Source organism: Dreissena polymorpha, chromosome 14, assembly GCF_020536995.1.
Source record: "Dreissena polymorpha isolate Duluth1 chromosome 14, UMN_Dpol_1.0, whole genome shotgun sequence".
Taxonomy (NCBI): domain Eukaryota; kingdom Metazoa; phylum Mollusca; class Bivalvia; order Myida; family Dreissenidae; genus Dreissena; species Dreissena polymorpha.
This window is the reverse complement of record NC_068368.1, coordinates 1,412,828-1,433,713: the sequence shown is the minus strand read 5'-3', so window position 1 is coordinate 1,433,713 and position 20,886 is coordinate 1,412,828. Positions and strand designations below refer to the sequence as shown.

Here is a 20,886-nt window from a genome sequence, read left to right as displayed (position 1 = left end):
TCATTTATTTGCATAGTTCCATATCTGATTCTTACTTATTACATATAAGATGTCATATTCTCTATAAATGGTATTGAATTCTACTGTGTGCATATCAAAAAAATTATTTAGACATTTCTTGTTTGCGGAATCTGTATTTGTTTATTATCATGTACTTGTTCCGTATCATATTCCATGTTTCGCCATAATTCATGATTATTCTATACGTGTTACATTTCATATAATATGTTATCACATTTCATGTTGATTTTTTACTTCTTACATATCAGATAGCAAGTTTAACATTGAGTCATTGTGTTTCTTACTGAACACATATCAAATAGCATGCTTTACATTATTCATGTTGATTATTAACGTCTTACATATCAGTATGTTAAACATTGACTGATGCTGATTATAACCGAACAATAAACGTGCCATAATACTATGTTTTCATCAATTGCTGCTCCTTATAGACGGAAGGTATGTTTTTAATCATCGTATTATGATGATATATTAAATCGAGACTATACGATTTTTAAATGTGCTAAATTTTAATATATTCATAAAATATGTTACAATAACACAACATAGGCAAGACAAATAATACATTGAAGACGAATTTCATAAAATGCATCAAAGACAAATAAGCGCCCCGAGCCTATTGTGACGAAGATATTTCGTAAATATTTTCCTACACTAAACGAAGCATTCGTCTTTTTATTAGGATCAGAGTAAGTGTTCGTGCGTCGTATGAATATATATCGTTTCAGGAATTTAAAATGAACCGTTAAACTAAATTTAGATTCACATCTTATATGCATGAAATACATGCTGGCGAATTCGACTGTACAGACATTTTCGATTTCAGAATTGAATATCTGGCTTTTGTCGCATTTTGCGACACATGTTCTACTTAACTTTTATATTTATTTATGTTGAAATATATATTATAAGTTTTTTTACACATTTTATATAAATTCATAAATATTTGACAAAATCGTATAATCTCGCTTTAAGAAGAGCATGAATTAAAGCTTTTCTGTATTACATTATGGGAACATATTTAATCTTTAAGACATGCTCTGATCTTTTTTGTCTAGTTTTTCGGGTTATAGGACGGTTTTATGTTTGAGTCTCGCTGACGTAACCGGTTGCCTGTCCAAGATAGCTACACCGTTGGATAACAATAGCCGTTCTGTCGAGCGTTCAGCATTAAGAATGTGACTCGAAAATATAGATGCTCTCTAGTACAGAATTTTCACCAATTGCCTGCCCTAATAACAAGGCATATGCTAATATAATACAAACACGCTACACATTTATTTTTCTATGCCTTGTATAACCAGATGTTTGAGTATTTTATTAGTGATTCTTGTTTATCAGGACTGTAGTTTGAAAGGAGTGTACATGCGGACTAATTTAAAATTACCCTTCAATACATTTGCGAAACCATTCATTTATACAATTATAAATTCTGTAGGAAAATAATTTCGCTAATTATTTTTCTGACAATGAAATGCCAAATATGACTCTACAACTAACAAAGTGTGAAATAGTACGTTCTTTGATGCACCATTTAGAGAAATAAGTAGAAAAAAAGGTTCCAATTGTATTTTGCAAATATATGAGCGAAGTTAGTGTTTTAATCAGGTAGTTTGAAGCGTACCGGTAGGTAAATGTTTTGTATAACCATGTTACTATTTCTTTAACTTTATAATAAGAATCTCCTGGTGTGTTCATAACTTGATGTTTGTTAAATCTGTCGTTTTGAAATATAAAAATGCCAACGATAGTGTGCTTGCTCTCCGATATACTCAACTATTAATTGAAGCACATGGATTGCATAGCGGATATTTCAACAAGGGAAATAAATGTGACAAAAGTAAGCATTTTATTTGTCACCATACTCTTTATTTTCATATCATCTGATTTGATCTTGAGTTTTCTTCTTTAATTAACGTGACATTCAATCATTGTGGATGCAATGCGATTCACTATAATATTATTGGAATATGTCATACATCTCTATTTTACCATAATAATCAAACTGCATTTTAATGAATAGTGAGTTAGCATTGGCAATGTTTTGAACAGGACTAAATATTAACTAAAATCTATATTTTTTATAACTTAATTAATTTTAAAACCATAAAATAATATGCAAAAGACAAGACGAATTTATTGGTTGGCACTGGTTCATGCTTAAGGACTTTAACAATACCATCACATTGATATGAGTAGCAACTATTAATAGATAGGACGTGATGTGCATTCAGTAACGCGCATCATACTTTACTTTTTGTCATGTCCATTTCAAATTGCAACAACTCAAAAGATAGTGAAAAACAATGTAAGGTTGTCTAAGCTCAGATTGTATATTGTATCCAGATGTCTGCCATTGGAATAACCAAAAAGACCTGTCACTTTAGTGAAGTAAAGCCGGTTATATAATTTACACTTTAAATTGTTGTTGCGTATTCTGGTAAACATTATCTCTGCTCGTTTTGACGACCGGTGTGGTTGTTTAGAAGACTGTATGTGTATTTTTAATTGTAATCGGTCATCTGAGAAAAAATTATTTAAAAAAATCAGAAAAATTTACATATAATTATAGTGACATATAACATATTGCAAATTAAACCACTTAGAGCAATATAAGTTATAGTAAGATGTTTTAGCGTTTAATAAATGTTTGTGTATAACAATAGTCATTTATCTCTACACGCAATTCACATATAACAGCCTCGTGATATGCTCGAAACACCGACACTAATATTCCTGTCCGGTACCAGGCAAAACATATGTTGAGAAAACAGGTTGACAAAACCTGTTTTTCTGGCAACGTAATGATCATAATACAAAGCACGTTTAGAAACAGTTGGAAAAAAATGTTGTGCACTCGTATCGCATAATTATTGAACCAGATAACTGGGAATGACTCTTCCGTCCTGGTGATTTGAATCGGATTCATTAAAATGACTGTGTGTCGGCATTCGTATATATGCGTCCTTAATTTTTTTAAGTAAAAATGTAAAATATTTTGCATGTAAAATTATTTAACTTCATACCTTAGTTTTCGTTCAAGGAATATTACGCTAACAGGTATATGTAGGTGTTTGAAAAAGCTTTCATTTATTACTTAATGATTCTGTTACTTATTTGTAGATGATTATACTATAATTTTTTTGTAGATGACGTTTTTTATCGCAAAACTATTGCAACATTTCCAGATTCATATGATACAAACATATAATTGTACTACGTTCATAACACCTCAAACGTAACTACCGGTGGAAGATCAACCGTAAGATGATATGTTTTCGCAACATGTGCAGTTTGTTAAAGATTTCTTTTGGCGCATTTGTTTCCTCCACCTCCGGATATGACAGCTTGGAGATGGCGAGGTCTGACAAAGCGCTCATCATAATGGTCGATAACAAATGATTTGCTGGTATCTATTTAAATACATGCAGTAAGGAAACAACTTTGGACTTTGGAGATTGTAGCAAATCCTCCGGTCTTGACGGCGTGTAGTTCCGACATCGTCATGCCCTCCAGAAATGGGCGAATCATCATCGGCGAATCAGATCTACAGATATACCAATGTATACAAATATCAAGGTAAAACAATCTTAAGTCGTATAAGTTAATCATAAAAATAGAATGGAATGTTAGCCAATTATACATCTCAATTGAATTTGTGAACAGTTATATTCAGTTTTAGATCGTTTTGTATGCAAGATGATTCGTAACTTATACGCAAAAACAATTGTTCTTTTATAAACACCTTATTTTTCCCTGCTATCCTGATTGAAGCCATTGCATTTGCAAACAAAACCATGATTGTCCAATTACGAAAAATATCATATTTTAGCAAACACTTGGCATGCCAAAATCACGTTATAACGGCCGTGTGTTATCGTTGTTGTATTTGCTTAGCTCATGTGAGCAAGGATTTAGTTGAACATTACAAACGATGGAAAAGTAGTATGTTGTCGTATCATTGCTAAATTTACTCTCAATACCGTGTATGTATGTTGTCGTATCATTGCTAAATTCTCTCTCAATACCGTGAGTAAAATGTTGCCGTATCATTGCTAACTTCTCTCTCAATACCGTGAGTAGTATGTTGCCGTATCATTGCTAAATTCTCTCTTAACACCGTGAGTAGTATGTGGCCGTATCATTGCTAAATTATCTCTCAATACCGTGAGTAGTATGTTGCCGTATCATTGCTAAATTCTTTCTCAATACCGTGAGTAGTATGTTGCCGTATCATTGCTAAATTATCTCTCAATACCGTGAGTAGTATGTTGCCGTATCATTGCTAAATTCTCTCTCAATACCGTGAGTAGTATGTTGCCGTATCATTGCTAAATTCTCTCTCAATAAGGAGCATATAAGATATTGCTTTCTGTTTCTTATCATCTATATACTGTAAGTATAAAGCAGTATGTCGATTACGTAATATCATTCTGGTTGAAATAAAAACAGTCTTCCTTTTTTGTCAAAAGTTTATATAGAAATTCAATTCGAATTACGAACGTATTTTTGCAAGAAAACCGTCGTGATAATTTTTATTATGTGCATATTAAGATTTTAATTCATTACCATGTCAAGACCATCAGGTGGTATGATCTGGGACGATGCGCTGGCGTTATTGTCCATCGCCGTGTCAAGGACGATGATTCCAGAAGGATTGAATGACCCCACGGTTTGTGGGTAGTTCTACTGAATCCATGGCAACAGCCAGTGTGATATCAGATATTTACTACCCAGTAAACCTGTTGAAGACATACAATAAGTCGTCAACATTACAGTTCTTGACTGCCACTAGTACATAGATCGAAGTGCTTTGAATTTGCTACAAATAATGTGGTAAAAGCTTGTTACCAATGAGATAGATAGACGATCATTTATTGTTACCGTATTCCACTAAATATTCTCAGACTTAAGACTCAGATATGCTATCAATAGTATTAATTAAGCCTATGTTTTTCTATTAATACTATATGTTGAGGTCTAACTTGTTATACATCACCTATATGTACACCGTTCTGCATTTAGAACCATGTGTTTTGCGCTATACGCAACATCGGTAATCCGTTAAGAGGAAAGCTCTACGTCAATATCTAACTTGTTATTATATATAACCTTTATGTGCACCGTTCTGCAATTAGAACCGTTTGTTTGTGATATTAGAAACATCGGTATTCTGTAATGAGGAAAACTCTCGAGTTTTTGTTTTGGGTCTAAATCTTTTCTGTTTCTAAAGACGTAGAATGTATTGGTTAATACGGGCCTAGATCGTACAGAATAACAGGTTCATTGAATTTTATTTAATAAATTGACTTTCATGATCCTAATTGCAGCTATGTATATATGAGTCATATTCCATTTGCCACAGTTTGTTACGTATCATACCAAATTCTTGATTAGGAGTGTATTTGGAAAACTCATACTCCTCGTGGTCGAATAGTACAAATTTGACTGTGTGTTTCAGCTTGGATCACAGTGACGTCATCTGGCGAGCCACCTCCAGGAGGGCTGCACATCCGGATCCGTTGTCGTCAACGCCTTAAAGAGCCCGTGTCGAAATACATCGGTGGTTGCATTAAGGTGTTATAGAGTGTGTTCTTAAGTGACATACCTTCCATTCAAGCAGGCAAGTTGTCAGTCATTGACATAAATATGTGATTATACGACTTATCTAGCTATCATCTTAGACCGACTTAGCTTGTCTGCATAATAAGTTAGAATTACCCATATCAAATAGTTTTGTTAGCATATGAATACATATGTTGTTAAAAATATATATCCTGTCTTTCCTCTGGATGTCAACATAATGAATATATATTTACAGTAGGTTAAGTACCTTTAGTGATGTTGACTGTATCGTAGTGTGCACCGACTCCAATAATCTGGTCATCATATGTACCAAAGTTGTCCCCTTTAAAAATTCCAATAACGTTTGCAAAATCATCGTGTAAAGAAAAAATAAATAAGCGAAAGTTGCTGTATTGTGCCAGAAAAGGTTTTACATGAACATGTTTTAATTTTAGACATCTCCTTAATTCGTTATCCGTCATTCTATACATAGATGGTGACGTCACTACGTTATTGTCACCTCTATACTTAGACGCATCACGCACCTCCATTTGGAGGCATTTATGACTACGACACAAAAAAGTCCGCGGATGAATAAAGAATTTGCTTTATAAGTAAACATTCATGTTATGATTTAAAAGTTAAGTATTATTTTGTTCAGTCTTACGGTCTTATGTAAGTATCAATTATAATTTTCGTTAGTTTTCAACAATTTCGCTCTTTATTCATTTTTTTAAAACAGTACTTTCACTTTCGGTTGTATAACAACATGTATTGACGAAAGGTTGCAATGAAATAGCGTTTTCAAAACCGCTTAAAAAGTTTCAGAAAGTGTCTGATGCATGTTTTGAAAAGACACAATGTCATAGCTATATTGCCGACTAGTATGGGAACAATTTGATATTTCAAGTGGCTCCATTTGCATTGCAAGAGAAGTTCAAATTGACTTGTTCAGTTTGTTAAATTTTGACACCCTTATTATATATTTTTTTATAAGTGCCTGATAGATTTCTTTCTTTAAATAATTGAAATCATTGAAAAATTTAGTAAAAGCACAGCATTGATGTTCTATGATGGTCATTTTTAGTGGAATAGTATGTTACAATAAAACAATTATAACTATTGTATTAATGAATTTAGATTAGGTGTCATTTTTAAATGGGGTAGTAATTCATTATATGAGATTAGCACATTATATAGTTGAAAAATAAATAACACTTTAATGACTTACCATAGTGAAATAAAGTAGCATAGAATATGTTGCAGGTCATAAAATGTACAACTGAAGTTCAAACTCAGAAGAAGCTTTACAAATATTTTACACTGACAACACGGTTGATTTTCCAAAACAAATCCTTCCTATCTTCCTGCCCTAGTGTTTTGGGGAAAATTTAAATATTATTAATACCATTGAGTTAAATTATTAAAATATCAATATGTTTTGATTACATTAGCTAATTATAGTATTATATTATTAATAATGAAATACTTTGCAAGGAAAGTCCAATTATGTTTTTATTAGTCTTAATTAGCTACTAGTAAAATTGAAAATATCAGTGACATCCAATAATTGGATTATATGCGTGTGAATGCATATGTTTTTTTGACAGTTACATAGTACCCTATTTAATTGTATAACAACAAATAACTATAGTTCCACAACCCAGCCCAAGTTTACACAAACTGAATTAATTCATCAATTGATCCTATTTAATTATATTAAAAACAACATGTGTAAGATTTTGAGAATATCTCATGTATTCTTCTAGTATTCCTTTATTACACCCAGGGTTGGCACGAATCGACCGCCCCCGGTTTTAACCGGCGGTTTTTACCGGTTAAAACCGCCCCGGTCAATACTCCCAAGTTTGTCATTACTGGTCAATACTGGTTGATTGAACTTTACCCCCAATTTTGATTAATATTCCATGCTTAATTAACAATATTGGTAATATAAATTAAACAGGCATGTTGCCAATAATGTCTTAAGCTATTAATACCCACTATTTTATACATGTTCAATGCAAATAAGTCAAAGTTGGTCAACTGCATTTTTCTGGTTGATTGAATTTTTTTTCAATTCTAATGAATCATGAAAGCTCAGAAAATTCTGTGCTTGATTCAATACAAACTGTCAATTACTGTGTATTAGTTGTTCCTCATGCCCCACTGTCCCCAGTCTTCTCACCTATACAGGTTAGGGCATCCAAAACTGATAATAGGGCCTTAAATGGCACCTTCTTGACACAACCCTTACTTGTCATGTATTCTTGCCTGGATTTCTTTAAGTACGTTTTAAACAAAATAGTGAACAATTGTTTTTTACTTTCCATTGATATAAAAATTAAAAAAACATAATTAAAAATAATTATTAAAAGAAAGTAGAGTAGACCCACAATTGGTAACAATATTTGTTGGCAAAATCAAGAACTTTGATTGCTTATTCATTTGAAGACCAATTGAACTTTAAAATATGAAAACCCTCTTAATACAGAAAGGAGACAAGTTAGAAGTAACTATTAAATTAATAGCAAGTTATCTCCTTTTGTGTGAGTGAAATGAAATAGCCCAGGGCCCTCAATCCATTTTAGGGGAAGCGGATCGCTACCCAAAGCAGGGGGAATTTTCGCGGCGTTGCCCTTTTGGGGGGATTATTTACTTACTCTCTAATTATAACATTTTTACATGTTTGCACTATATTCATTGCTTTTTTCATAATTTAGTATGTTTGACAAGATTAAATTAAAATAGAATTGAGATATAATAATCATGAGACACATCTATCTATAAAAAAAAAAAAAAATTAAGGGGGAATTTTTCCCCAAAAAAGTGGAAAAAGTACACTTTTCAGGGGGGGGGGAATGCGGCCGAATTTCGGCCGTGGATTTGACAGATTGAGGGCCCTGTAGCCTAAGGGCAGATTTGCTTCATTGTCACTTTCAGATCAGAGACATAACACTGCATGCATATTATTACCAATTAAGGCTTAGGGGCCAGATTTATGACCCTAGAAACCACACTAGTTCTGTTTGTCATTCTGCCTATCAAATAGATATATCAATAGATCAATGAAATGATTTATTTTGGTTGTTTTTAGGGAAGCCTAAAACAAATTTTACCAATTAAATAGATCTAATTAGAATTGTTTTTATAAGTACCTGAATTTTTTCTTTCATTTATTGAGATCCTTGAAAAATTGACTAAAAACACAGCTTTGATGTTCTGTGATGGTCATTTAAAGTGGAATAGTTGTGATTTTTAATGAAGAATAATAACTATATCCAAGTTTTAACTGAAACACAAATTATTTTGACTAAATAAATATCATATTGGGATATTTATTTTGAGACAAGTAAATAAAATTGTTACGTAAAATTTAAATTATAATGTCCCAATACAGCTAGTATGAACATTTTACATTGATTTGTAGTACTCAGGTGTTACCTCTCAAAAATATTCTTTAAAAATTAAAAGAAACTCAACAATGAAAATATTTTCAAAACCAGGCAAATAAAAGGAAAGTTATGTTTTCACTAATATTAAGTAACAACACACACCTACCATTGAACAATATATCAGGCACTTATGGTGCAATATACACGCGTTAATTGTATTAGCAAGTGTATATAACAAGATAACAGCTATTGTATAAAGGGGTACTTATGGTGCAATATACAGGCCCATTAATCAGCATTGATGAGATTAGGTGACATCTTATGAAGGGGGATAGTCATTCATAAGATGAGATTAGCACATTATCATACAAAAACATTTTTATATAGTTTATCACTGTTTTAATTATTATTAATAAATTGCTTTGAATTTACCTTTTTTTAATTCATAAAGTTATTAATTTTTGCTTAAATTCCACAAATTCATTTAATAAAAACGGGTAATTGTGTTTTGTGTTTCTTATATCAATAAGTTTTTATTACATTTGCTAATAAATTATATTATTAATAATAAAATAATGTGCAAGGAAAGTCCAATTCTGTTTTAATTAGTCTAAATGAGTTATTAGTAAGAAATAAAATATCAGTGACGTCCAATAATTTGATAATAAACATATGAATGCATGAAAAAAATGTTGACAGTTACAAAGTAAATATTAATTTATCATATTTAATTGTTACAAGGAAAACAGTTTCGAAATTAATTTAAATTTGATTTTACCATTTTTCAATTCACCAATTGACCATTTTTAATTGGATAAAAAACAACAAACACTACAATTGCACAACTCTGCCCAGGTTCACTCAAACTGAAATAAGGTGTTAATTGTGTATTCAAAACGGGTCTTGATTACACATTATTCTTGGTTGCATTTGTGTTGAGCAACATGTATAAGATACTCAGTAAGATTTTGAGGATATTCCATTTATTCCACTAGTACACCAACATGCACTTACTAATGATTTACATGCAATCATTACACAGTTAAACCCTACAAAAACCATTCTTAAACCAAAAAAACATACAAGCTGCTTCATAGATATTAAAAGTTAATTAAAGACTTCATAAACAAAATAATAATTTTGATAATAAACAAAGATTATGCTTCAACCGAACAATTAAATTTATTTGGGGGGGGGGTGGGGAAACATCTGCACTAAAACTAAAATGGGGGGGAAACGTCTGGGGAGGAAACGTCTTTGGGGGGAAACGTCTTGGGGAGGAAACGTCTTGGGGGGGAATGACCGGAAACCATTCCCAAAATGGTGAAAAAACACTGGCATATAAATTAAATGGAAAACATACAATATTATGTCAAGAAAAATACAGCTGTAAAAATCTCACCTGCTTGTCTTTGATGTTGCAATTAGCACATTCAGCATTTTCAGTATCTACTAAATAAATATATGAAAGTGCCAAATGTCCAAGATACAATGACGTCTTCCTCAAAATGTTAGATCCTTCGAACTCCATTTTATTTTATCCCTGACTAATCCTCTCACACATTAGGCCTACATGTGAGATTCCTTGTAATGTTCACAGCGTTTATTTTCAATCGTTTACGTTCTCAAATTTCAGAAGGTATTTAATTATAAATATTTATTTATGATTTAGATTTATTTACTATTTCGAAGATACAGTCTGGCAACATGTTAAGTTAGTCTAAGTTACGTGTTTAGTGATTCTTACAAACAATACACTGACATGAAAAGTGGCTCCTTTTGAAGCACAAACTGCATCCAACTATATATTACAGCTGGCCCGGTTTGATGGGGCCTGTTTTTGATAATAATTAATTACCATTTTTCACTTCCGTGTTTATTATGTTTACCAACGCCATGATGGAAAAAAGTCCGTTTCCCACAATGCTTAGCGCGCATTCACACAGGTCAGTAAAGACCGGTGTGACACAATGGTTATCCGTTACTAACAATTTTTCAATAGTAGTAACAACGGTACAACATGCCATTGTAAACACACGGTCTTACTGACCTGTGAACTAACGCGAAAGGAATTGTGGGTGCACTTCTTTTACGAGTGACAAGTGAAAGCGAACGTAGGTCAGGTAACCGTGCTTCTGATAATCAGTCTTAATACAGATTCAAAATCACATTTAAACATAATTAAATAACATTTCTTTAAACAACATACCGTTTTAAACAAACCATAAACAACGATTTTTCTTTCATTATTAACATTTTCATTCCTACGCAGAACTACTTTGGCGGAAGTATAATTTCCCAAACCAGGGGAATGTGATGCGTCTTAGTATATAGAGGTGACAATAACGTAGTGACGTCACTATCTATGTATAGAAGGTACAACATGCATATTAAGAATGTAAAATTGTGCAGTTAGAGAATTTTTTTTGTCTTATTTTTCTTATGATATATTGGTGTCAGAGAAAAAGTCACCATAATGTGAACTGCAAAAAATCTGGACTAACCCCTTCCCACACGAAGTTGTGGTAAGTTCTTTCCAGTCCAAATCTCTTGAATTCGTCGTGTATACACGTGGATGCGCGTTGCTTGTATTTTGGGTTAGCCACGTGATGGCACGTTTCAGAAAAGTAGTCCGTCAATGTTGACCGCAAGTAGTCCAAGTTGGCAGCATGCGTGACTAAAATAGTAAAAACAAACAGCTTCCATTGTTTGGTAGGGTAATTTATAGTTGAAGAGTGTACGTAAAACAACCATGTCGCTTTAGCATGTAGTTCTTATATGTTTAATACAGGTGCTCTTTATGGACATTGCAATTTAAATCGAGAAAATACTTTGAAAACTTCTGAGCGATGTGTTAATCTTCTCACACATTTTGTAAGTGGTTTTTTTTGTTTATTCATTTTTATTCGAGCAAACAAAGCAAGTACAGATGTACTTACATACGACGCAAGCTTCCAGCATAAATAGTTGCAAACACCACCGTTATCGCACCGCTAGAGTCATTTTCTTAACCTGGTTTTATATCCAAGCTTCTCCACGTATTCAATAACAATAACAAGAGCAAACTAGACCTTCGCAGTTTATTGAAGTTGATAGCATCTGATATCTGGTATCGTTATTTAAAAACGCACAATGTGCCGATACGAGTTTTAGAAAATACCAGTAAATCCTCCATGAAATTTTCAGAAAATACGCATACATCAATCCGTTAACCCGTGCAAAAGTAATTAACCCATTTATGCCTAGTGGACTTTCCCATCCTTCTAAATTGGAACAATTTATTTCCAAAATTAGGAATGTTTACTATATTTATTTCTATATTTAGAATATTACTTACTGACATTCCTTTAAGCAAACAGCGCAGACCCAGATGAGACGCCGCATGATGTAGCGTCTCATCAGGGTCTATGCTGTTTGCAAAGTCCCTTTTCTAGACGCTATGCATACATGGGTAAAAGGAGTATTCAAGAGATTGTGTTTCAAACCCCGTGCACAGGTAATTTAGAGATTAATAGATAATAATAATTCGGAACTCGCGCGCTGTGGGTTTTTCCGATTTCTGAGCGCGCGTGGGAGGTACAAACATTGTCATTTATACAGTAATGGCCAGTAACGTCGATATCCGATTTGCTTCCCATTCTGTAGTGGATAATAAGTATTTAAACGACAGTAGTGTTCCTTTTAAGAAATGTCAACATTAAAGTCTTGTGTTGTTGTTATTACTGTTAATATTATTATTAATATCCTCTGTGTGCCTAATTTCGATCAGGTGCCTAAGTTCGATCAGTTTTTTACGATGTATTTTCGAATACCAGCACTCACATCACGCGCCAGCCTTTCTGCGAAAACTCATAACAGAAGTCTTAATTCCATCAACCTCTCGTAAAAATGCGGTTTAAACAGGTATGTGTGAATAACAAAACATTAATTATGTCAATTACCTTACTTTTCATGCATTAATCGTGCTTGTATTCTTTAAATCACTATTAAATTCATAAAACATCCATCAAAATACTCTTTTCTACATTGCCGGGGACGCTGCAGTGTTCAGGGGAGGTAAAAAAAGTCTCCGTAAATAAGCGCTTTGTTTTCCTGTGGCTCAAAAGGGGGCATTCATAAATCAGATCGACGCATTACATTTTAAGATAATAGACGTCCAATTAAGACGTTGTTAATTGAAGCTCTTTATTGTAGCGCCATCGTCTTTGTTTTCCACCACTTGATTAAGAACAAATAACTTCTCATACGGTTAAGTTATTTTTTATTCCGTTTTTTTAAAACAAATTAATATATGCTTTGGGTATCTACAATTTCCAACATTGTTAAGCGAAACAGTCGTATCTCCTTCATTTTTAAATGAAAAACGACGATATTTTCCTTATATCTCGACTCGTACAATGCTTTTGAATTTCAGTCTAAACCTACAAAATTCAGTGGGAAGTATTGACAATACACAAAGGAATCTTTGCTAAGAGCCTATGAAGAAGTAACCGGAAAAGGAACTTCTGTTAGGAAGGCATCAGTGCTTTTTGGTGTTCCATATGGTACCCTTCTGGACAGGGTAGCCGGACGTAAACAGGCTGGCGCTTTAAAAAAAATGAGGAAACTCTTTTTTCCAAAGAAGAATAGCTGGGCATTGTGGAATATCTGGAGACATTTGCCCAGCTTGGCTACGGCGTCACAAGCTCTAAGATAAAAAATGTTGCAGGCGACCTTGCCTTCCATTTACGAAAGCGTCCCCACAATAAGGCATTAAGCAATCGGTGGCTCAACAACTTTTTGAAAAGCTGGGAATCCAGAATAAGTTCCATGGGACCAAGTTCGCTCGAAACAAGCCGTGCCAAATGTTCAACACCCGAAACTGTCGACAAATATTTTACAAATCTTCGAGAAACAATGGAAACATATGACCTCTTCAACAATCCACAGTTCATCTACAATGTGGATGAAACTGGAATCCAACCAGGGCACAGACCCCCAAACGTAATTGCGCCCCTGCATGAAAACGCATAGGCTGTAACGTCGCCTCGTTCGACAACTACAACCATAAATGTGTAAACGCCATCGGAAATTCGATTCCCCCATTCTTTGTATTCAAGGGCAAGAGGCAGAACCCGGATTTGATGAAAGGGAGTATACAATGTCAGAGTCCGGATGGTCTAATGCTCAAGTATTTAGAGAATACCTTGAGTTTCACTTCCTGCCGAATGTACGGAGGAGACTTGATGACAACCAACCCATATTATTAATATTTGATGGCCATGCAAGCCACACTTCTAAACCACTGATCGAATGGGCAGTATCAAAAAACATCATTCTTTTCGTGTTACCAGCCCATACTTCGCACATATAACAGCAGTTGGACGTTGCCGTTTTTTGGACCATTTAAAGGGTACTATTACAGAGAGTGTGCGACCTACATGCGCGAAAACATCGGACATGCTATTACACGGTACCAAATGTATTCAAGGGCAAGAGGCAGAACCCGGATTTGATGAAAGGGAGTATACAATGTCAGAGTCCGGATGGTCTAATGCTCAAGTATTTAGAGAATACCTTGAGTTTCACTTCCTGCCGAATGTACGGAGGGGACTTGATGACAACCAACCCATATTATTAATATTTGATGGCCATGCAAGCCACACTTCTAAACCACTGATCGAATGGGCAGTATCAAAAAACATCATTCTTTTCGTGTTACCAGCCCATACTTCGCACATATAACAGCAGTTGGACGTTGCCGTTTTTTGGACCATTTAAAGGGTACTATTACAGAGAGTGTGCGACCTACATGCGCGAAAACATCGGACATGCTATTACACGGTACCAAATGGCTGACATTGCATGCAATGCATATCTCAAAGCAGCTACACCGCGCAACATCGTGTCTGCCTTCAAAAAGACTGGGATGTTTCCTTAAAATATTGACGCAATTAATAAAAACAAACTCTTTCCATGCGAAGCTTTCAGAGATACAAATCCTTTCGAAAAATTAAAAGCTGTCAAGTCCGGTAAATAAGCTGTGGATGCGTATCTTAAGGATATGTACACAGAAAAACAGTTTATTTAGTGAAATCATGTGAGTTCAGCTCCGCTTGTAAAGCCAAGCCAAGTGCGCCCAAGAGACCTAAATAAAGTGGAAAAGAAATCACAAGCCATACTTATATTGAAGAAATCAAGGCATACGAACAGGAAAAGGAACACACTGTAAACGAACAAACGGTCAAAAAGCAAACTGTGGACAAACACATAAATAAAAAAGTTGGTATTGAAGAGGTCATGTCTTCTAAAAAAATCTAAAGGAACATTGTGCATCAGTTCCAAGCCTTCAACAAGTGGAATAGTCACGCACACACATTTAATTCAATCAGACTCATCTGATGATGACATGAATTGTACGGAAGTTTGTTGCGTTTGCAATCAATTTTATCCCCAAGCAGACAAAAAGCAGTTCTTAAAAATAGTGAACTGGGCGTTCTGTGAAAAATGCAGTCACAGCGTTCACGTATCATTTTGCCACGAAAAACGGACTATCATAAGGGGTGAGACATTCCTATGTCCACATTGTGTTTAGGAGAAATATCGTATTATAATGTAAATATGTTTGGTAATTGTACAAATGTGTGTTTATGAGTGTTTAATGTTCTTTTATGTTACCTTCTTAATTGATAGTTGTTGTTTATTTTAATAAATATTTAAGACGCACATTACGAAAGTCTTCAAAATATATGAATACACCTTTCTTTTCTAAAAAAAAATAACATTAGAATGTCTCACTCCTAGCTGAAGTATTCGTGTGAGCAATTAACTAGTTATCAACCGCATGTGAGCCCCCATTTGTGACGTCATGAAGACAGCTGATCGAACTTAGGAGTGCTTCTCAGTGACGTAGATCAGGTGGGGTAATATATAGTTTTCAACCGTTTACGACCGTTTTGTTTGTTTATATTTCCATTTTTGGCAGTTTTGGATGCAGTTGTGAATACTCTGTCTAAATACCATAGCAAGTTTTCAGTAATCGTTGTTGATGTTGAGCATGCGCAGAGACAAAGTTGAACGTGATCGAACTTGGGCACACAGAGCATAGTTACACATAACAAATCTAACACTGAAATACATGTATGTCAGACGTTAAATACAGGATTAAAGTCTAAATACACTGTTCAGATGTACGGTCGCCTATACGAATGGGTCCAGTAGCTAACTTAAAAGACATGAAAAACAGACTGTGTTAGCTGTATGGTAATGAAGGAACCTATACATACGGCTTGACATAATTATGCAATTTAATATTTCTTCTGAAAAACATTATTCATGTTCTTGATTTGTTTTGGCATGCTTGATAGATATAGCAAATAAAAGTAATGTATGGTAAAGCTCGTTAGTGATGTGCCTTCTAATCTTAAGGTCTTAGTCTTTAGCGAATAATTTTCTTTTCAGATTAGATTAGAGAAAAGCATCACAATAGAGCTATATCAATAGACATATAAATATCCAAATGATATGGAGCAATATATTAGTTCTAGTACTACTGTAACGTAACAGCCCCGTAGAGATAAATAAATTAATTAGTTATTTATCCATATAACATATTGTTTATTCATATAACATAAATAGTTAATAGATGTTTTCATATATTTATTTACATTAATATTTATAAATAAAATGACCTTTGAAATTAATGATACATCTTATATCATAATAAAAAGAGTTCTATAAAGAAAATATTTGAATGTTAGAAATAATAATAACATAAGTGAGGTTTGGAAATTTAATAATAAATCTTTGTGATATATTGGCCATGATTATATGACTTGCGTGGATGCAGTATGCAGTAGCGTGTATCCCCGTACATATCTTCGATGTTGTTATATTTTCAGCCTTCAGAGGCTGGTGGCGGTATTGTGTTTTTATTATTTATTATTTTTTAATTGTTTTTAATGAAAATTCAATACTGCTCCAGCAGCTGGAGTTTCACTTCTTTATATTGCATTGCACAACAGTTTGATGTGTGCTGCGTGGATGCAGTAGCGTGTATCCCCGTACATATCTTCGATGTTGTTATATTTTCAGCCTTCAGAGGCTGGTGGCGGTATTGTGTTTTTATTATTTATTATTTTTTAATTGTTTTTAATGAAAATTCAATACTGCTCCAGCAGCTGGAGTTTCACTTCTTTATATTGCATTGCACAACAGTTTGATGTGTGCTGCGTGGATGCAGTAGCGTGTATCCCCGTACATATCTTCGATGTTGTTATATTTTCAGCCTTCAGAGGCTGGTGGCGGTATTGTGTTTTTATTATTTATTATTTTTTAATTGTTTTTAATGAAAATTCAATACTGCTCCAGCAGCTGGAGTTTCACTTCTTTATATTGAAAATTATTATTATTTGTTAAATTATAAATAATATAAGAGTATACATAAAATAGAACTTTAATTAAGATCTCTCGCAAGTAAAAAACCAGACATACCTTTACATTCATTGTTAAAGTAGGCTAAATCAACAATTTGAAAGGTCAAAGATAAGATACTCTAGATGAATGAATCTGTTACCCAGCGACGTGTATTTAACAAGGTATCCAAGTTGATAAAATGGTCAAAAGTACTGCCGCGGGAGTTCTAATCTTATTAGATTATTTCTTACATCCATTGAACTATGCGATGAAGTAGATTACAATAATACCTTAATATCACCAGACATACAAAGAACTGCAGCGGGAATCCTTATCTTATTAAAGTATCTCTTACATCCATTGAACTATACGATGAAGACGATTAAAATAATACCATATTATCACCAGAAGAAGTCAAATCGGATGTCAGAAAGGAATATCCGATAAATGGGTAAACACGTGAATAAATTGGTTACACCATTCCCGGGGAGTGTCATTTTGGAACAGTACTTTAGCGGGCAAGTAATAAGTAGTAAGGGTACTATTTGACCAAGCCAATTAGTAATCAACGAGTAGTCAGTACAACGATTTGACCAATCAAATATGTTAAAAGGAATAGTAATATTTTATGTTGATGTGTATTTCAGTATAAAACGAGATGTTTTGTGTAGAAAGAGAACTCTGCGCTTATATTTTGAGGTGAACGGATAGAGATAGATCCAATCATGTTGTTGTCAGACTGTACTTATATATTTGAAAATATTAATTATATGAGATATTACATTGGACTGGAATTCACATATGGCGTTGTTGTTGAGTATTTTATTCCACTTTATTATACTTATAAATTGACTTTAATGGAAAGGGACGGACTTGTCCTATTGGCAATGTAGCAAAATGTAGTTAATGCGAGTCACGTCATTATGGCAATATGCGCATGACATGTAATCGAACGATTTGTTACTCACTGTTAAAAAGAAGGGAAAAGAACTTTGTTTGTTACTATGTGTCCTCCACAAACAATAAGCGATTATGGGACACTACGAATGGACTGAGAATAGTAAGGTGTTTGTTGTTTGGTACTTGTCTATGTGATTTTAAATATATTTGAACAGTATAATATATATACGATGGAGTCAATGTCTTCGTAGTTTCGTTTACAAACTTCCATTAAAACTGTATTCCCAGGCCTACGCACAGTATATGCAATGACATGGTTACGTGATCGAAACTGTTTACATTTACATGCAGTATTATATCGTGTTACATACTTATTCTTACCAATTACAAACGATCGAGATAGGTTAATCTAAAGAAAAATAATTAACTCATGGTATTTTTATCAACTATAACGAACGTTTGAGCAGAAAAAGTTGTGCTTACTATTCAGCGATAAGAGGAATTATTGATTCTCTCTCTTTTAAAATATGCTAGTCAGCTTTTGTTTGTACCTACCGCGCGTGCTCAAACATCGGAAAAACCCAGACTGGAGAGTTCCGAATAACAACTATTAAGGGATTGTGTTTCAAACTTGATACATCCACATTTGTGAATATGTTTACTGGGTCATTTTGTTTACAACGTCTTATCAGAAGAAGTGCACACGAATCACGCAAATACTTTTTATTGAAGCAGTTTTCAACATGATTATCCTTATAGATTTGTGATTTCTCTGGTTTCCGCGGAAAAGTCGACTAATGCGAAGAATTTGGCAGAAGCTTTTAACACGATCCAGTCTAATCTCCGCGCCTGGATTGGAAAGCGTACTTTTGGCATATTTCTATGATATATCTGTGTATTCAAATTAGTATTTTATTTTTTATGAAACGAGTCAAGCCATATCGAATCGCGGGCTTTATATTCCGCTGTGACTGTGTAGGTCACATTACACTAAATAATTGTGTACCCCTCCGTGGTCAAAAGTGGTGCCTGTTTCAAAAAAATTTCCTTGTCTCTTCTTAAATAAAAGCCATGTAACAATGTGAAACATACCTTTTGTGGTTATTTCTAATATCCGGTATGTGTCTCGATTACTTTGATGCCTTGGATTTGAAACTTACTTGAAATATTAACTATTTGGGAGTGTTTTCTATTGTATGGGGCTTTTGTCGAAATGAGGCCTCCGAAACACTGTTTTCTACGATGGGTGCATTCGACAGCGATTTACTTTCTTAGAAGTTGCGAGACAGTATGTTTTGATTGCAATAATTGGAAGAGAACAGATCCATCGTTAGAATGATTCCAGGTTCGAAAAAATTGATACGCCGGAAAGGCACGAACAATCCTTTGAATGTTGTCATTTTTTAATTGGACCCTATCGGAATCGGAATAAGTGTAATATAACCTGTAATTAGACAATCAAGAAGCTTAGCGTATTTGAGTGAACGTGAGCTCTGACCTCATGCAAAATCTATGAAAAAAATGTAATTTCCGCAAATTGCAAGACATATTTTCGGTTAACAAAATAACGAAGTTTTATTGGTAATATTTTGACAGCTAAATAGAATACGCTGATATTGAATCTCTTTACCGACAATTTGGGTAAATATGTCACTATTAATTGCAATTGACTGAATGTATTGTTGCTGAATGCTTAAAAAAACACGTAAAAATTACAATAGCACGCAGATATGTCGAGCGATTTTAGCTCTTAACAAGCGTTATACCAAGATTACCGTTACGATAAACAGAAAATCTTAAATGATATCAAATAATGTATATTAAATAAATGCTTAAAATAAATCATTTTCGTGTTCCGAAAAAAGCGATCTATTTAAGGTAAACACTGGTGATGTAAAAGCAACGCTTTCAGATTTGAGTTTTTAAAATCGTTTATATATATATATGTATATATATATATATATATATATATATATATATATATATATATATATATATATATATATATATATATATATATATATATGTTTGTTTAAGAATAAACAAAGTCTAATTTGATGTTTTATAATGAGTTTAAAGAGTTTATTTCAACATACATTAGGCTTAAAGCCCATGAGTACACATATATTACAACAAACATACACATATGGTCAATGACGTACAGAAACAGTCTTAGTACAAACAATTTATATACACTTTATAGTTATGTTTGTATCATCTTTAATATTAAATTGATAAATAAATGTCAGTACATGGAGAGAAGCTATTGATAACACAAGTCAGCTCTCATTTTAAAAGCTTTAAAAACAAAAATAGATAGATTTCGTACGCTTTTTTCATTTTCAATCTGTAAAAGGTCAATAAACTTGATCATGTTTGTGTTTTTCCAATAATATTTATGTATATACTGCTTTCGTAAATTCTTAAACATTGGGCATTCCAGTAAAAAATGAAATTCGTCCTCAAGAACGTTACAGCGTTTGCATTTTCTGTTTTTAAACGGTATTTTTTCAGGCTTGTGCCATCTCCCTGCTTCCACTTCAAGTCTATGGGCAGATACTCTAAAACGAGTTAACGCAATTCTAAATTTTGAAACATTTACTACATT

At 33.5% G+C, this 20,886-nt stretch overlaps 1 protein-coding gene and 2 long non-coding RNA genes across 4 annotated transcripts in view; 1 reads left to right on the top strand and 2 right to left on the bottom strand.

Annotated features, from left to right (window-relative positions):
* Window positions 1-20,886, bottom strand: part of LOC127856968 (uncharacterized) — a 64,216-nt gene that overhangs the window by 35,988 nt on the left and 7,342 nt on the right. The gene's annotated exons all lie outside the window — the stretch shown is intronic.
* The window catches only part of LOC127856972 (uncharacterized), a 57,963-nt gene that overhangs the window by 33,535 nt on the left and 3,542 nt on the right, over window positions 1-20,886 (top strand). The window lies entirely within an intron of this gene.
* Window positions 1,948-5,540, bottom strand: LOC127856973 (uncharacterized). The gene is made up of 3 exons (XR_008038271.1): window positions 5,407-5,540; window positions 4,594-4,766; window positions 1,948-3,571 (listed from the first exon to the last, which is right to left on the bottom strand). It is a non-coding gene; the product is annotated as an uncharacterized LOC127856973 (long non-coding RNA).